The 17,568-nt window shown below is 42.9% G+C and overlaps 1 long non-coding RNA gene across 1 annotated transcript; it reads right to left on the bottom strand.

Annotated features, from left to right (window-relative positions):
• Positions 1 to 3,540: 3,540 nt before the first annotated feature.
• Positions 3,541 to 17,227, bottom strand: LOC142468921 (uncharacterized). The gene is made up of 3 exons (XR_012788904.1): positions 17,027 to 17,227; positions 16,010 to 16,243; positions 3,541 to 3,671 (listed from the first exon to the last, which is right to left on the bottom strand). It is a non-coding gene; the product is annotated as an uncharacterized LOC142468921 (long non-coding RNA).
• Positions 17,228 to 17,568: the final 341 nt, after the last annotated feature.

The raw sequence follows: 17,568 nt of genomic DNA, 5'->3' as shown, positions 1-17,568 counted from the left end.
CCCAAATAACACTGAAAATGCAGTGCAGTAATAAACAAAACTGAAATCTCTGAGATATTTCAATTTGGCGCCATTGGTCCTCGAGAATATAATGATTCCAGTCTTCAAATTGATAAGCAGCACAAAAAAAGAATGAAACAAAAAAACTTAAGCAATTGGCCTGTATATTCCTCCAACAAAAATTTCCGTGAAAGACATTTTTTTGAGCTACATTAGGGGAAACCATAGGAAACGTGAAGCCTTATTGTGGTTTAAAATGTTTTGTGCACTGCTCATCAATTGGAAAACTGACATTAGTTCAGAGGAGGCAAATTGCAGAATGGATTTTTTATCCAAACACTATTGTTCTAATGTGATCAATTTTTAATAACAGTCAGTTGAATTTTGGTTGTTACAGTTAATAGATTATATTGTAACTCTTATGCTTGATTCTCAGACTGCTCTGAGCTTTTAATACAGTTGAGCCTAGTTTATATACAGACACGGTTATGTACAGTATATATGTGCTTATGTACTCTCTCACAATGTACTATTCTACATGAATAACCCATGATGACCATGCCGTGATCATCATGCACTGACTTTTCTACAGTACATAATATATTGCACGTGCTGTGTGTTTCATATTTATACATAGGGAAATGCTTTATTTAGTTTTTCTTTCATTTTGACATTACCGAGAATAAAGAATCCCCATAGACAGTAACACTTTCTTTCTGTCCGGTACTGTTTTCATAGTATCGTGCCCATGTTGATTCTCCTCCATTATAAATAAATGTTGCTGCACCTAAAAGAAGATAACCAGTATTAATATTTCATTATTGTACAATTCAGAAAGGGGATTAAGCAATATGATCTGATTCAGCGAATTGCCCCATGCTGTGCTGAAATCTCCAATTTAAGTCCATAGGAGTATTGGCACCGTGATCGGCCACTTCGGAGTGTTTTTTAATAACTTTGTAAGTCATACTAAATAATGATACGTAATACTAGAACTAGATACAGAATTCAAATAATGAATCTATACAGTAACAGTGATTTTCAACCTTATTTTGGTTAAGGAACCCTATAATCATATTGTGAAATTCTGTAGAATCCCAACCCTCTCGAACAGCGAGTTTGAAATCAGATACATTGTAAGGAACTCCAACCCTCTCTAATAGTGTGTGTGTGATCAGATACATTGTAAGGAACTCCAACCCTCTCTAATAGTGTGTGTGTGTGTGTGTGTGATCAGATACATTGTAAGGAATTCCAACCCTCTCTAATAGTGTGTGTGGTCAGATACATTGTAAGGAATTCCAACCCTCTCTAATAGTCTGTGTGTGATCAGATACATTGTAAGGAATTCCAACCCTCTCTAATAGTGTGTGTGTGATCAGATACATTGTAAGGAATTCCAACCCTCTCGAACAGCGAGACTGAGATCAGACATTGTAAGGAACTCCAACCCTCTCTAATAGTGTTTGTGAGATCAGATTAATTGTAAGGAACTTCAACCTTTTCTTATAGTGTGTGATAAGATGCATTATAAGGAACCCCAACTCTCTTTACTATTGAATTTGATATCAGATGCATTGTAAGAAATCCCAACCCTCTCTAATAGCATGTCTAAGATCAGATGCAATATAAGGAACCCCAACTCTCTCTAACAGTGTGTGTGATATCAGATGCAATGTAAGGAACCCCACATCTCTCTAATAGTGTGTTTGATATCAGATGCAATGTAAGGAACCCCAATCCTCTTTAATAGTGCGTCTGAGATCAGATGCATTGTAAGGAACCCCAACCGTCTCTAATAGCGAAGCTGAGATGAGATACATTGTAAATTCTCCTGTATTTGGTCGGATTTTCAATTGACCTGAAAATTGCAGGGAACCCTTTAGGGATGCACGAGGAACCCAGGGTTCCTAGGACACCAATGATGAAATGTGCATTTTCCTGTTCTTATCGGTTAGCTTCTGGCTCTTCCAGTAGCACTTGATATATTCTACTTGGAGCAAAGGACTCGTCCAATTCTATTTTTATTAAAATTGCTGCTTACTATTTACACAAGTGAAGACATAACTCAAAAACTGATGTTTTATTTTTAATCAGGTTTCATCTTATTTTATCACAAGCAATGTAAGAGGTCTGTTTTTTAATATTATCTTTCCCCCTACAAAATGTCCCTTTGTTGATACAGTATCTGCCTTCACTTTTGTATGTATGTAAATATTGATGTGTATATTTCCATTTATTGACATAGCGCTTCACAGCAATAATACAGGTGACATTATCATATGAGATATAATGTAAATAAGCGCTACAGGCATAAAAGTAACATTAGGATAAGGAGTCTTTGCCCCATAGAGCTTAAAATGTGAGTGGTAAGTAGGTAGAACTTGCAGGGATAGTTCTGGTAAGTGCGCCTGCAAAAGATGAGTACTTTGGAGTTCCTCAAATGCTTAATTGAAGAGGTGAGTTTTAAGATGGGCCTTAAAGGTGGAGAGAGAGTGTGCTGGTCGGATATTGAGATGACGGGCATTCCAGAGTTGTGGGGCTTGAGTGAGAAAGGTTTAAGGTGGGGGAGGGTTTTAGATACAAAAAGGGTAAAGAGAAGACATCCTTGAGCAGAATGCAAGAGGCGAGCAGGTGTATGGTGAGAAATTAGGATGGAGATGTAAGGAGGGGCAGAGGAGTGTATAGCCTTAAATGGGAGAGAGAGAATTTTGTAAGTAATACAGGATTTTATGTTCTTGATCCTACTTTTGTAAATTGTCATTCTTAGTTATTCTTATTTTATTTGTTTACTTTTCACACTTAGAACAATCTAAATATGCTGTAAAGATCAGAGTCTTATATTTAATCCATTCATAGATTTCTACCTGTACTGTATATGATACATGATCACAACTGACATATTAATCATCAGTAACATTATCAACAATTAGTTGGAAATGCACTACAGAAGCAGCAGAATAATGTTCAGACTGCCATGTAGTAATATTATGGGAAAGACCCTGCATAAGCAGAAGATGATCATGATAATGATAAAAATAAGACTATGGGGTTTATGACAAGATAGTAACTTTAGTGGTTGAATCCCATTTATTAGAACAGAATATAAACACATAGACCAACATAATTATGTAATATCTACTATTTAATATTATAATTTGTATGTCTAATTGGAAATACTGTAAGTTAGCAATGGTTTGGTATACAGTATGTTTTCACCAGAGAAGAAACTGCAATGTTTTCAATTAAAGAAACTTTTTTTTTTTCTAAATCCCATAACTTTTTTTTTTTTTCAAAATATTTTCACACATTTTTTCTTCAAAATATGCTAATCTCTAGAGTTGTGCCCATCATTCTTGGGCATTTGTGATTAGTAGAATGGTGAGAACACAAGGAGTGTACTCAGAAGAAAGCTCACTTAAATGCACACCACATACTGTATAGTGTAAAATATAACTTTTAATATAGTATTTCATAAAAAATGTGTGATTACCAGTTTAATCAACAGCTATAGGCTTACCTTCAAGATCAAAAAAATACTTCCATACAAGTTTCTCTTCAGACTGAGAATAAGCAGTGCCTGGGAGGTCTGACAAGTTCAGGGGAAGAGTTATAATTTGACCTGAATTTTGATGTCTGAGGCTCCGAATAAAATCAACTCCACCTTTTGGCTGGAAAAACATAAAAATGAACATATAAGCAGCATAAGAATACAAGAGAATGTCTGAAAACAATTACGTATTGCTAAATATGTACCAAGTTCTGCAAATAGGCACAGTGTCCTAAAGAACTTCACTTAGAACCTTTCACTTATGACAGCCAGCATTTTTACAAGAACATTTAAAACCATCAGTGTGAACTTCATATGTGGCACACTCAGCAAACAGAAAAACAAAAATAGGAGCGCATGAAATGAAACCAAGAAAAGCCAAATTAATACATTTATTTTATATCATAAAAAATAGTTCATCATACAAACATACATATACCAGAAACATATAAATAAATAAAACCTGTCTACAATAACACTAATATAATGCAAATGAGCCCAAGCCACGTGAGAGTAGGGAGTGTAAACACCCAAGTACACAAGCCCTAGTTGTAACAGGAAGGAAGAGGTGCTGGGAACGCTAGATGGCACAAAAACAGACCTTAGGCACTCAAATTATCCCGTGTACTCCTCGTGAAAGGGCTGGGCTCAAACAGCAACACAGTCAGACCGTCGTCACGGCCGTGCGTCGCTGCGTAATGACGTCACCAACGCGTTTCGTGTCACATGACACTTCATCAGGGGTTGGTCATAAACTCTCATAGGGGCATTGGTATACCTCCAATGGTTAATACATCAACCAATGAGAAACCTTGTCTGGTTATAACAATTCAACCCTCCAATCAAGAACAACTTTACATATTACTACACAAATTATTACACAAACGAAGAACAAATGTAAAACATACTAGAATATAATTTAATAATAGCTACTAATTAGCTAAAAAAAAACACATCACAGCTTACGGTAAAATACAATTTGATCACAAAACCCTATAGATTTCACCCTTTGTCCATATTATTTAAAATTCTTATAATATAATATAAAAGACAAGAGATTGATGTTAATTTGATCAATAAACAAGACACCTTTTCGCAGCTTGTCATATTCTCCCCTAAGGGTCAGAGTAAAACTCGCAGGACCTCTAGAGGTAAAAGGGGATACAGAGAACTCCATATCCTAATTAATATTAAAAAGAAAAACATGTGGACATGTATAGATAGTCATAAGGAGTGAATTACATTTATTTTATAACATCTCCTGCTATGGTATCTATTCAATATTAGGAATTAATGTATGATGTATTAATTTTTAATTTGTATTTTGGTGTGTTCACAGTTGATATATATCTTTGTGCAATTGTATGAGTCTATTGGTGCTTATGTATATTAATTCACTCCTTATGACTATAAGCAGCGGCCGCTTCCTTCTGGATTTGTCCTGTGCGTGGGTGGCAGTTGCCTGCGCAGGGGGATGGTGAAGCGGGGCAGAAAGGCTGGCACAAGCTTTCCATATGGGGGAGCGGAGTCTAGCTGGCGAGGGAGCCTGTCCCCCTGACACGTCTCTCCCCCCCCCCCCCTTATGGTCTCATACGGTGCAGAATATGCTGTATTGGGAATTATATGATGTCAATTGAGCTCTTTATCTTGTGACATTATAAGCTATATAAATATACTGTAGTAAATATTAGATGATAATTACTTGTTAATGGGAATCACGATGTTTAGCATTTATGCTCGGTTACTTTTATCTGAATTCCCCAATTAATTCATGTGGATGCGTGCGTGCGGATGCGCATGTGTAGGTGGATAGGTGTATGGGCACAGGTAGATGGATATATGTGTAGGCACATGGAGATGTATGTATGTAGGCACATGTGGATGTATATGTGTGTATGGGCACACGTAGATGCACGCGTGTGTAGGGGCACATGTAGATGTGTGCGGGTGTGTATGGGCACACGTAGATGTGAGCGTGTGTATGGGCACACGTAGATGTGTGCGTGTGTATCGGCACACGTAGATGCACGCGTGTGTATGGGCACACGTAGATGTGCTCGTGCATATGGGCACACGTAGGTGCGTGTATATGGGCACACGCAGATGCGTGCGTGTGTATGGGCACATGTAGATGCGCGCGTTTGTATGGGCACACGTAGATGCGCGCGTGTGTATGGGCACACGCAGATGCACGCGTGTGTATGGGCACACATAAATGTGTGCGTGTGTATGGGCACACGTAGATGCGCGCGTGTGTATGGGCACACGTAGATGCGAGCGTGTATATGGGCACACGTAGATGAGCGCGTATGGGCACACGTAGAGGCGTGCGTATGGGCACACGTACAGGCGTGCGTATGGGCACACGTAGAGGCGTGCGTGTGGGCACACGAAGAGGCGTGCATGTGTGTATGGGCACACGTAGAGCATGGGCACACATAGAGGCATGCGTGTGGGCACACGTAGAGACGTGCGTGTGCATATGGGCACACGTAGAGGCGTGCGTGTGCGTATGGGCACACGTAGAGGCATGCGTGTGGACACGCATAGGTGCAGGCACACGTAGATGCGGGCGTGCGGGTATATGGACACGATGTAGACATGTGCATGGGTACGTGGGGATGTATCCAGGTGTGTAGGCGTATACATGGGTATGGGCACATGTAGGCGTATACTGTACATGTGTAGGGGCACATGTAGGCGTATACATGTGTATGGGCACATGTAGGTGTACACATGTGTATGGGCACGGGTAGATGTATATAGGATGTGCTGAACCGTGCATGGGTAGATGTATATAGGGTGTGTTGAACCATGCGTAATATTAATCAGTGTTAATAGGTAAGCTGTTTTAATAGTTAGGCTGTTTATAATAGATTGGGTTTTGTATGGTCTGGTTAAGCGGATGTTGTGTTGCTGTGAGAACAATGTTACACAGCACAGGAGCACGATGACCGTTGGGAGTGTTGCTAGGAGGACGCGCACCCCGGCACTTTGCGGGGGCCCCGCCATCTGGTGGTCCCAGCGTTTCCTCTCTGTCCCATGTTTTATGGTGCCTGCACGGGCCGGGGGGATCGGAGCGGGCAAAGTACGTGGCTCCGCTGTGGCGGATTTGTGGCTCTTCCCCCCCATCGGGCGAAAGGGGGAGGCCCGGAAGCAGCTGCCTCTTCCCGAAGCCTGTGGGGGCTGGCGAGCGGGCACGGGAAGCATGGGCGGGGAAAGAGGGCGAGAGGCTCAGTGTCCCCAATGTGGGGGCAGCTTCCCTTTTTCCTCTCCCCTCCATCACCCCCCCTCACCCTCACCCCCCCTCACCATTGTTATGAGCCAAGCTGTTGGTCTGGTTTCAATAAACTCTTAAGCCTGTCAGGTTTTAGATAAGTAAATGTTACTGCGGTTATAATAATGAGTAAGGGAATTGCATGGCGCCTTAGGGGCAATGGGGACAGAGGTACGATTATAGTTGTGCCACATGTTGGTGGCGAATTGGTTTAAACGCAGGGTAGAGGAAGGTTTATTAATTTGAGCTGATCTTGTCTACCTCTGTTCAGCCAGGTGACATACACTTTAAAATTGGTTTAGGAGCAATTTGCACTGCATTTCCTTTGAATAGTTCTTCAGGAGTTCTGTTAATGTGACCGTTTTGTTATTTAAGCTGTCTAATAGTGGATGTGGTTTTGATAGTTGATTCGGGTATTGTGTTAATGTTCTGGTTAAGCGGTTTTCGTTTGACGGAGGTGTGGTGCTGCCTTGAAAGCAAGGTTAAACAGCACAGATGGTGTGAGGTGCTGGTGCCTCACAGGACGGGGTACACACGGGGTTGCCACCTCTCCGGGTTTCACCCGGAGACTCCGGGTTTGGCATCCCCTTCTCCGGGCTCCGGGTTTGCCCCTGAAATCTCCGGGTGGGCGGGTTGTTGCAAACAGGGCAGCATAGTAAGTGACTTCTCATTGCTGCATCACTCACAGATCCTCTGCATTTCTCACGGGACTATCTGTGTGCACTTCACTGCCTACTACATCCGGGTCACAGCCCTGTGCTCTACTGCACATGCTCACACATAGGGGATCATGGGAGTTGTAGTTTTAATTAGACAAGATCGATTGACACATAAGCAACACAGTAACATTCTTAGAAACCCTGCTAGAGAACTCACACCACCCCCATGTATCTTACCTCCTCTCCCTTCTTCTCTCCTCTCCTCCCCCTCTCTCTCTCTTCTCCCCCCTCTCTCTCTTCTCCCCCTCTCTTTCTTCTCCCCGTCTCTCTCTCTTCTCCTCCCCTCTCTCTTCTCCTCCCCCCCCCTCTCTCTCTTCTCCTCCCCCCCTCCTCTCTTCTCCTCCCCCCCCTCTCTCTCTTCTCCTCCCCCCTCTCTCTCTTCTCCTCCCCCTCTCTCTCTTCTCCCCCCCCCTCTCTCTCTCTTCTCTCTTCTCCTCCCCCTCCCTCTCTCTCTCTTCTCCCCCTCCCTCTCTCTTCTCCCCCTCACTCTCTCTCTTCTCCTCCCCCCCTCTCTCTCTCTTCTCCTCCCCCCCTCTCTCTCTCTTCTCCTCCCCCCTCTCTCTCTTCTCCCCCCCTCTCTCTCTTCTCCTCCCCCCCTCTCTCTCTTCTCCTCCCCCCCCTCTCTCTCTTCTCCTCCCCCCCTCTCTCTCTTCTCCTCCCCCCTCTCTCTCTTCTCCTCCCCCCTCTCTCTTTTCTCCTCCCCCCCTCTCTCTCTCCTCCTCCCCCCCTCTCTCTCCTCCCCCCCTCTCTCTCTTCTCTTCCCCATCCCTCTCTCTCTCTCTCTTCTCCTCCCCCCTCTCTCTCTCTTCTCCTCCCCCCCTCTCTCTCTCTTCTCCTCCCCCTCCCTCTCTCTCTTTTCTCCTCCCCCCCTCTCTCTCTCTTCTCTTCCCCCACTCTCTCTTCTCCTCCCCCCCTCTCTCTCTCTTCTCCCCCCCCTCTCTCTCTCTTCTCCCCCTCTCTCTCTTTACAGTAAAGCTGCTTCAGTTCCTCCCTTTTGATAGCAATGAGGTAACCTTGTCTTTGTTAAATTAACTCAAGTAAAGTAAACTGAGATAAACCATTGTAATAAATTAATATTGATCAGCGACGACTCTGTTTGCAACAATTGTCATCAGCGTTAGTTATAAATAATAGACATGATGTAAGGTATAATTCCATATACCATTAACGCAGCAATAGTGCCCGCAATAGCAGTTTGCCGCCATCTCCCCCTGCAACTACTGTCAATATGGCTGCGTGGCGTCAAATGGCGCTGCGTTGCCATGCCAACGGGAACGTCACGTGATGTAACAGCATCACGTGATGCTCGTTGCCATGACAATGAGACGCCACGACGTCATGCGGTGCCACGTTGTCATGGCAACTTGACGCCGCGTGACGTTACATAGCATCCCGTTGTCATGGCAACACAGTGTCATTTTAAAAAAAAAATCTCCAGGTTGACCGTAAGTCGATGGTGGCAACCCTGGGTACACACCTCAAGACACTTTGAGTCAATCAGAGGCATTACCTCATCCCATGATATGGTGAAAGGTGACCCCACCTACGTTATGGTCCCTTGGCCAGGTATGGTGGCGGGGAGGCCGGTTTAAGGGTGCACTTAAGTGTTCTTGCTAGTGAAGGCCTGAGCAGAACCGCAAAGGTGTGATCTTAAAGCGCGGAACAGGACAGCGCTCTGTTGATGGTTCCATGGCTTATTTCAGCTGTGTTCTTTGTTTTCCCCTCTTGGATTTATCTTCCGTGGCGAGGCTGGTTGGACCGGCGGCTGTGTGCATTGTTTCAAGCAGGCCAGCGCATGGTGGCAGACAAGGCCGTGGTGGCTTCCCCACAGATCACGCGCTGGGCAGGAGTCAGGCGCCAGGGTCACTCCCTGTGTGAAGGGGGCATCGCAGCGTAGGGTGCGGCAGCGCAATGCGTGAGGTGGGAGTTAGGAGCTGCATGCAGGGTGGCAGCCTTCGTCCCAGGCCACAAGGCAGGGCGTCACGGTGGGTAGGTCGGGCCCTAGCAGTAAAGGGGAGGCCTACGGCCACTGACGCAGGGCAGCAGCCTTCAGCCACAGGCCGCTAGGCAGGGCATCGCTGTGGGTAGGTCGGGCCCTAGCAGTGAAGGGGATGCCTACGGCCACTGTGACGCAGGTTAAGGACCAGGCGGGAGTCAGGAGCCGCACGCAGGGTGGCAGCCTTCGGCCACGGGCCGCAAGGCAGGGCGTCACGGTGGGTATGTCGGCCCCAGCAGTGATGGGGAGGCATACGGCCACTGTGATGCAGGACAAGGTGGTTCGGCGCGGAGGTCGGGCCCCAGCGGCGAGGGGGAGGCCTCCGGCCACTGTGACGCTGGACAGGGTGTCACGGCACGCAAACGGCCGGCCGCTGCCGAGATCGCCTGCAGAATCGGCAGAGTTGAGACGACCAGGACGGCCACCCGCAACCACAGGCGGAGCCAATGCTTTACTCGATGGACGTAGCAGCAGCTGAAAGTGAAATCCTGGATGCCAAGGACTGGTAAGTAACCTGCGGCGGTAAAGAGGGGGCGGTTTCACATCAGGGTGAGCGCATTTAGGATTTGAGTTGGTGGCAGAAATGCCAGATGGCGGGGTAAGGCGGGCAATACCAGGGCCTTCGCTGGCTCTATACTAGCGGCGTATTGCGCAGCAGGGAAGGCAATTTTCACGGCAGCATTGATAGGCATGCTGAAAGCTTTGGAGCCTCAGGCGTTAGTCTCCTTCGGCGCAGGGACGACGACAGGAGCATGGGAGGCAGGCGCAGCGTTAGTTGCTGCAGCATGTGGGGCATATCGGTGGGGGGGGGACGGTGGCACCAGATCCGTTCCGGCAGCCTCCAGCCTGACCCTTGTGTCTCTTAATCCAACTTTAACCATGGCCGGGGTCACTGGCACCGTGGATCCCATCCCAGTACCAACAGCCATCAGCCTGACCCCGGTGTCTTTCCATTCTTCAGCCACGGCCGGGGTCATTGGCACGGGAGCTGACCCACCCGGCAGCATCACGCACTGCACAGGCGGTGGGACAGCCCCTGCGGGCAGTTGATGGGGACACGCCGTGGAAGGACTGGCATATGGCGTATCTGGTAATGGTAAGGAGTCGCGTTTAGGGCGGCATCGAGGATATTTGGCAAGGCGTCATGGTTTGCAGGGTTCGACACGGAGCGAGCAAGGGACGAGGCGTGGCCCAGTCCACCGCCAGGGTCGCTTCCCCAGGGGTCGCTGAGGGCGGGTAAGAAGCCTGTAGCAGTAAAAAGGGCCGGCTGTGAGACAGGATAAGCGCGTTTGAATGTTGGTTAGCTTCGCAGGGGGATTGGGCAGCTCGCAATGCGCAGCGAGCAAGGATCAAGCAGGGGGAGAAATCCCAGATAGCGCGGGGCAGTGGCGGCCTGCGGCTCTGGGTGATGGATAGCGCAGCGGAGAAAGCGATTCTCAGGGCATCTTTAAGAAGCATGACAAGTTGAGTAACTGCTGCTCTAGGCGCAATTGGCATCCCCAGGTGGAATGGTAAGGACAGACCGGGATGATAGAGGAGCATGGGTCCCGCTGCTTGGCATGCCTGGCGGGATAGAATTATTTAGGTTTGCAGGAGGGCTTTGAGAGGGTTCTGCCAGGGTTGGAGATACGGGCCTAGTTTAAGGGGGCAAAAGTAGAAGTAATGAATAGTCACTACTCCTCCGCACCAACACAAACTTGAAGGATTAAAAAATAAATTTTATTACAAAAAGGGCATCGTGGATAAGACCACTCTGACGCGTTTCATCCCGACATGGGACTTTATCAAAGAGTACAATTTCCTGATAGCAGACACATATATATAGGAGTAACCAGAGTCTGATTGGATGGCTTAAAATCAGACTCAGCAGATACAAATAATCACATGAGGATAGAAACATATGCAATTAGTATCAAGGTAACCGAATGGTCTGCACAGAAAAGGTCAGCCCTATGCATACATAATTATATGCAAACAACATGTTAAAAACAAATTAAAAACAACGAGCACGATGTCAAGCATAATATACAAATCAATGAACAATTAATCATGGATACAAGCATAAATGAAATGAAAACAAATATTGAACAATATAAACATTAATAAATACTATATTGTAAATGAAACTTCAGATTCAAATAAATGTTCAATCTACTATAGAAAACTAAACCAAATATAAATATATACACATTATGATAATACAAAATTCAGCACTCTCCATTCTCTCAATCATGCAGGAAATGTTTTAACTCCCAATCGGAATTAATTCCAAGAGAGTGCCGAGAGTGTATATCCAGTACATTTCTTTTTTATTTAATGTAATCTCCCTATTACCACCCCTGGGGTGACGGGGTATATGTTCAATGGCAGAGAAGGAGAAATTCCCAATTCCTCCCCTAGGGCATTGGGTGAAGTGTCTGGATACACGATGGATAAGATCTTTCTTTTTAATTAAACGTGCGTGTTCAGCTATGCGAAGTTTCAAAGATCTAATTGTGCGGCCCACATATCTCTGGCCGCATGCACATAAAAGAACATACACAATGTAGCTTGTGTTACAGTTCAGAAATTTTTTGATGTACAGTAGTACTTTTTAACACCATCTGCATAAGTAATAGATTTAGCAGGTAATGCGTATTGACACATAGAACAATTGGCACAACTGAAAAAGCCTTTTGGAATCGTTGTAATGGTTTGACGACCTGACAGAGTCAAAAAGATTTGGCGAAAGATGAGCGGCCAAAGTTTTTGCTTTGCGAAAAGTAAATCTAGGTCCATTCTTTAATGAAGTACCAATATCTTCATCTAATAACAGTGTATGCCAGTGTTTGGATATAATGTTTGAAATTTGTGATGATTGTGAGCTATAAGTGGTTATAAAAAATGGGCTCTGTGAAGCTTTATTTGATGACAGCTTCTTTTTATTGGACCTAGATCCAGTCTTATGAAAAAGAGCATCTCTATCCACAGAATCAGGTTTATCAAAAGCTGCCTTAACATCCTTTGTAGAATAGCCCCTGGCTAGAAACCTGTCAAACATTTCTTTAGATCTTAACAGGAAAATGTCATTATTGGAACAAAGTCTCTTCAATCTCATGAATTGAGATCTAGGAATATTCCTAATCAATGAATGGGGGTGACAACGCCGTGCATTGAGAAGCATATTCCTGGAATTCTCTTTACGATAAATATCAGTCTGGATATTCATATCACTGTCAATGTACAGGGTCAAATCTAAATAGTGAATATAATTAATATTGTGCTCAAAAGTGAATTTAATGTTATAATCATTGGTGTTAAGGTATTGAACAAAAGAAAATAAAGAGTGCTCATCCCCTTTCCAAATCAAAATCAGATCGTCAATATATCTCTTAAAAAAGACGATATACTGACGAAAAGGATTGTTAATGTGATAAACAAACCGTGACTCCCAGAAACCCATAAATAAATTAGCAAATGACGGTGCAAAACTTGTGCCCATAGCGGTACCCAATTTTTGTAAATAAAACCGTGAATCAAATAGAAAATAATTGTGCGTGAGTAAAAATAATATAGATTCTTGTAGAAACGTGCAATGTGAGATAGATAAAGTGGATAAATCTAAAAAGTGTCGTATAGCTTTAAGACCGTGATTGTGATCAATAATGGAATACAGGGAGATCACATCTAATGTGACCCACCTATATTCCTTTTGCCATTTTAAATCCTGTAGATTGAGAATGAGATCTGCTGTATCCCTAATGTAGGATGGTAGTTGGAGCACTAGGGGCTGCAAAAAATTATCCACATACCGTGATAACCCATCTCCCAAAGATCCAATGCTCGCCACTATTGGTCATCCCGGAGGATCAAGTAGCGACTTATGGATCTTTGGGAGATGGTGGAACACCAGAATCACGGGATGCGGACAATTGAGAAATTCACATTCTTTGAGGCCAATAACATTAAGAATTCTACCAAAGGACAACAATTCAGTCAACTCAAAAGAATACAAAGGTGTAGGATCCTCTTTGAGGACCTGATAGTACTTGGGGTCTTGTAACTGTTACTGTATGTGTCTCTTTGTTATATATATCAGAAGACAGTACAACCAGGGCACCCCCCTTATCCTCTTTCTTGACTACAATGTTAACATTTTTCTTAATTTGTTCAATTTGTTGTACCTCAGTGTACGAGTAGGTCAAGTTCCCGGATTTGATGTTAGAAAATGAAAAGCCCTGTGAAAGTAACTTTAGATCTCGTTCAACTAAACCTTCAAAAGTGGTAATAGAAGGACCCCTATTGTAATTAGGACAGAACATAGATTTTTTCCGATAGCCAGAATCTATAGAACCAAAAAAAGTTAGAGTATGTGTAGTAACAGACTCCCCTTGAGACTCTAGTAAAGCATCTAAGTCAGAAATAACACAGTTTTCTTGAAAATTAAACAGACTCTCGTTAGATACAGAATCAGACTGCACAGGTTCAACAGAATCTATATTTGTTTCAGTTCCTAACAAACGCTTTTGTGAAGCAAATAATTTCTTTAGAGAAAGTTTACGTGTAAATTTTTGAAGATCTATTACAGTTTGGAATAACTGGAAATTCTGTGAGGGTGCAAAACCTAATCCCTTATTTAGGAGCGTCAATTGATCCAAGGAAAGATCTACACCTGATAAATTAATTACATTATCAGGAAGATTCATTCGTATTTCTTCCTCTTGGATCTCCCTCGGCTTTCGTTGTTTCCTCTTTGACCTTCGCGTTCTCCCCGGCCTTTGGGATTTGACTATAAAAAAGCCAAGGAAGGTTGACCTGATGATTTAGAAACCCTTGGTTGGAAGGTAGAGGTAGAAGCTCTATCATCATAATTGGTAGCTCCCCTGTCATCTCGTGAATGCCCAGTAAATCTATCAAAGGACACAGATTGAGATCTAGTCTCATAGTCAGAAATATCTGATTCAAAACCAGACGTCTCTACTCTAGTGTTCTTTAAAATAGATTTATTCGGATTCTTTTTAAACCAATTTTTAGATTGTTGTTGTTTACCCCTTGGTGTACTTGAACTGGTGAGCTCTCTAACAACTTGTGATTTTTGCCAACAATATATTTGACTTTTGGTATAATCAATGCGGTCTCTCTCAAATTTAGAATGTTTCTTTTCGCTAATGATTTCTTCAATTGATTCTACATTTGCTGAGAGAGTTTTGTCATTTTTTATAAATTGTTCCATTTTGGAAAATGGTTTCAATTTATTTTGCAAAGTTGCTATTTCTTCCATAAGTTTTGATTTCTCTGAAGTTTTCTGTTGGATAATAAGCTCCATGAGCTGTTTTGAGCACGCATCAAGAATTTTAACCCAATCCTGCTCAAATTTACTGCTCAAAAAAACAAATGAGGACACCTTTTTCACACGCAATCCCCTAGGGATTCTATTGCACCTTATGTAATTTTCCAGTGAGGTGATATCCCACCAGAGTCTTATGTTCATAACAAGAAGCTTCTCTAATTTGACAAAATGATGTGTCAAATCAGATGGTTCATCACGTAATATCAAAAACCCCATCAAAAAGATGGGCTTCTTTTTTAGAGCGTCAAGTATTATCCCCACAAGAATAAACATAAGTACTATCAACATCATCTACATGAACATTTTCATCTTCATTAAACTCATCCATGATATAATAAATGATAAATTCAGCAAAATAACTGAATCAAACAAAATATCAAAAAATCAAAAAGGAAAAAAGTTTGTGTTAGTAGTCCTGTTCAAATGGTTATAGCCAGAAAAAAATAAATGAAAATAAATCTTCAATTTGCATTGAGACCACTTCCTTCGCTGTGCCTGGACATTGGCTTAATATATGCCTATACACCTACACATGATTGTTAGCATTGGAACACTGGAGGTCATTCTCCATTTTTTTGTCTAGTTTAAGGGGGGTTAAATAGGCCCGTCGGTGGCGGCTCTTGGGGGGTAGGTGCTTGTTCTTGCCAGACTGGGAGCTGGGCCGTTTGAGCCCGGGGGGAGAACGAGTGAGCAAGGTCAGTTATCCATGACCTCGAGAGCCCGCTCTCATAGGGGACACGAGGTCAGCGGTTCGAGGGCCGGCTGACCGTCCCCTCCCCCTCCTGTCAAAGGAGCACTCTGGCAGGGAGTGTATTTACCCCATTAAGTTTTCTGTATAAATAAATAGCCGCGGCCATTTTACCTCCAGTACCCGTTTCCTGTCTTTATTTGTACGTTACATGTGGGTACAATGCGGGGGGGAGAGGGGAAACACCTGGAACCTCCCTGGTCAAGCGGCCTCCCTAGCCATAGGCGGGGGGGCTTCATGACTAGGGCGGTCTGGCCTTCTCACGTAAAAGCACGTTTGTCTGCTCTATAGTTTGCCAGAGCGGTCCAGTGTTCACATAGTAAACATTATCAGAATGAATGAAATGTACATTTTTATACTATATTTTTATATTAAGGTTTGTTCACTTACCATGAGCGTTCTTGTTAGTATGTCTTCAGGGGTAGAGGAAAATAAAAGATCAACCTCATTTGTGAAAAACTCTTCATGTGTTGAAAGAAATAGCACTAGAAAGGCGTCTGCGCTACCGACATTCTTTATCCAGTGAAGTCTATTTCTGGGCACGAAAAAAACTTGACCGCACGTCACGTTATATGTGACCGCTGGTTTGCTGCTTTCATATATAACACCAATCCATACGGTTCCCTTTTAAAAACAAAGAAAACAAGTGATATGACTAATGAAAAAAAATCTTTATAATATATTATGATATAATTATACTGTTTATTCATCAATGCAGTTTTTGCTGACGGCAGGACTGTGTGTTCAAAATTCTAAGTTTGTGAAGTTCAAAGTTCGTTCAGAAGTTTGATTCGAACTTTAGGAGACATTTTTGAATCAGTGAGATTCGAGATAATAAACCGGGCAAAACTATTGTATTCACTAATAAAAAAACTAACAGATTTTTGCAAAAACTTTAAATTTAAAATATTTTGCAAAAATGTCCACATTTTTTTTCACAACCAGTGATGCTGCTCGCCCTTATTTTGTGTACTGAAACTGCAGGGCTTATTCGTGTGCTCTAGTACAGACTGTAGATTTAGTTGTATACTGTGTACAATGCATGTTTCATTCACTTGATCTGTTTCTTTATTGTTCCTTTTCTAATATTCATTTTTTGAGTCATGTTGAATAACATAAAAAAATAATTAAGGTTGTTGAGTCAATGTTAAAAAGGAAGGGATTAGCACCCTGTGTCTGAGTGTCAATTCCAAACTGTGCCCGGAACATTAATTGGGTGAATGTACTGTACTTTCATTTTAGCAAAAGATACATTTAATTCATTTGACCATTTATTGGTTACTATAAAAAAAAAAGTGGCCAATTCTTGTTTACAACGATGAAAAGAATGAGATTGTAATGTATCTCAATTAAAAATAATGTATTTTTTATAGTGTCATGACTTTAAATACTGTTACTGTACAATACCTGTGACACAAAGCCATGGACATTTGCATGTAAATTCCAGTGAGGCACCCGCAATCCTCCACTTTTGATGTGTAAAGTGCACACAGATATTTTGGAATGATGTTTATTAATACTGGTCCCAAACACTTGGCTTTGTGCATTCGGGTAATCCTTTTCATTCGCTCTGTATCTTGCACATCGAATGCTTCCTCCTTGGAACTCATCAAACTGTTAAAGGTAAGCAAGAAGAGGGAATATTGTCATATTCTTATTTAGAGCTAAAACTGTACTCAGAACTTATAAAATGTATACAATATAAAAGAAAGGTGATACAATAGCAATACAATTACAGTAGCTGACAAAAGAAAAAAATAAATGTAACGGTTCTTAGAAGGTTCACAGGTCACTGATAAAGACGTTTCTATTAGACATTTAACTCCGTTGCAAGAGGGGCCAGCAGCCTATTGCAAAGTACTGTACATGTTTTCCTCCATTGAGCGCTCTACATTTACGCCCTTATTTCATATGTTGTAAAGTCGCTAACCAGTCCTGGCAGAGAGAAC

This window comes from Ascaphus truei, chromosome 1 (assembly GCF_040206685.1).
Source record: "Ascaphus truei isolate aAscTru1 chromosome 1, aAscTru1.hap1, whole genome shotgun sequence".
Lineage (NCBI taxonomy): Eukaryota > Metazoa > Chordata > Amphibia > Anura > Ascaphidae > Ascaphus > Ascaphus truei.
Note: the sequence above shows the minus strand (reverse complement) of the source record. Positions and strands in the feature narration are given on the sequence as shown.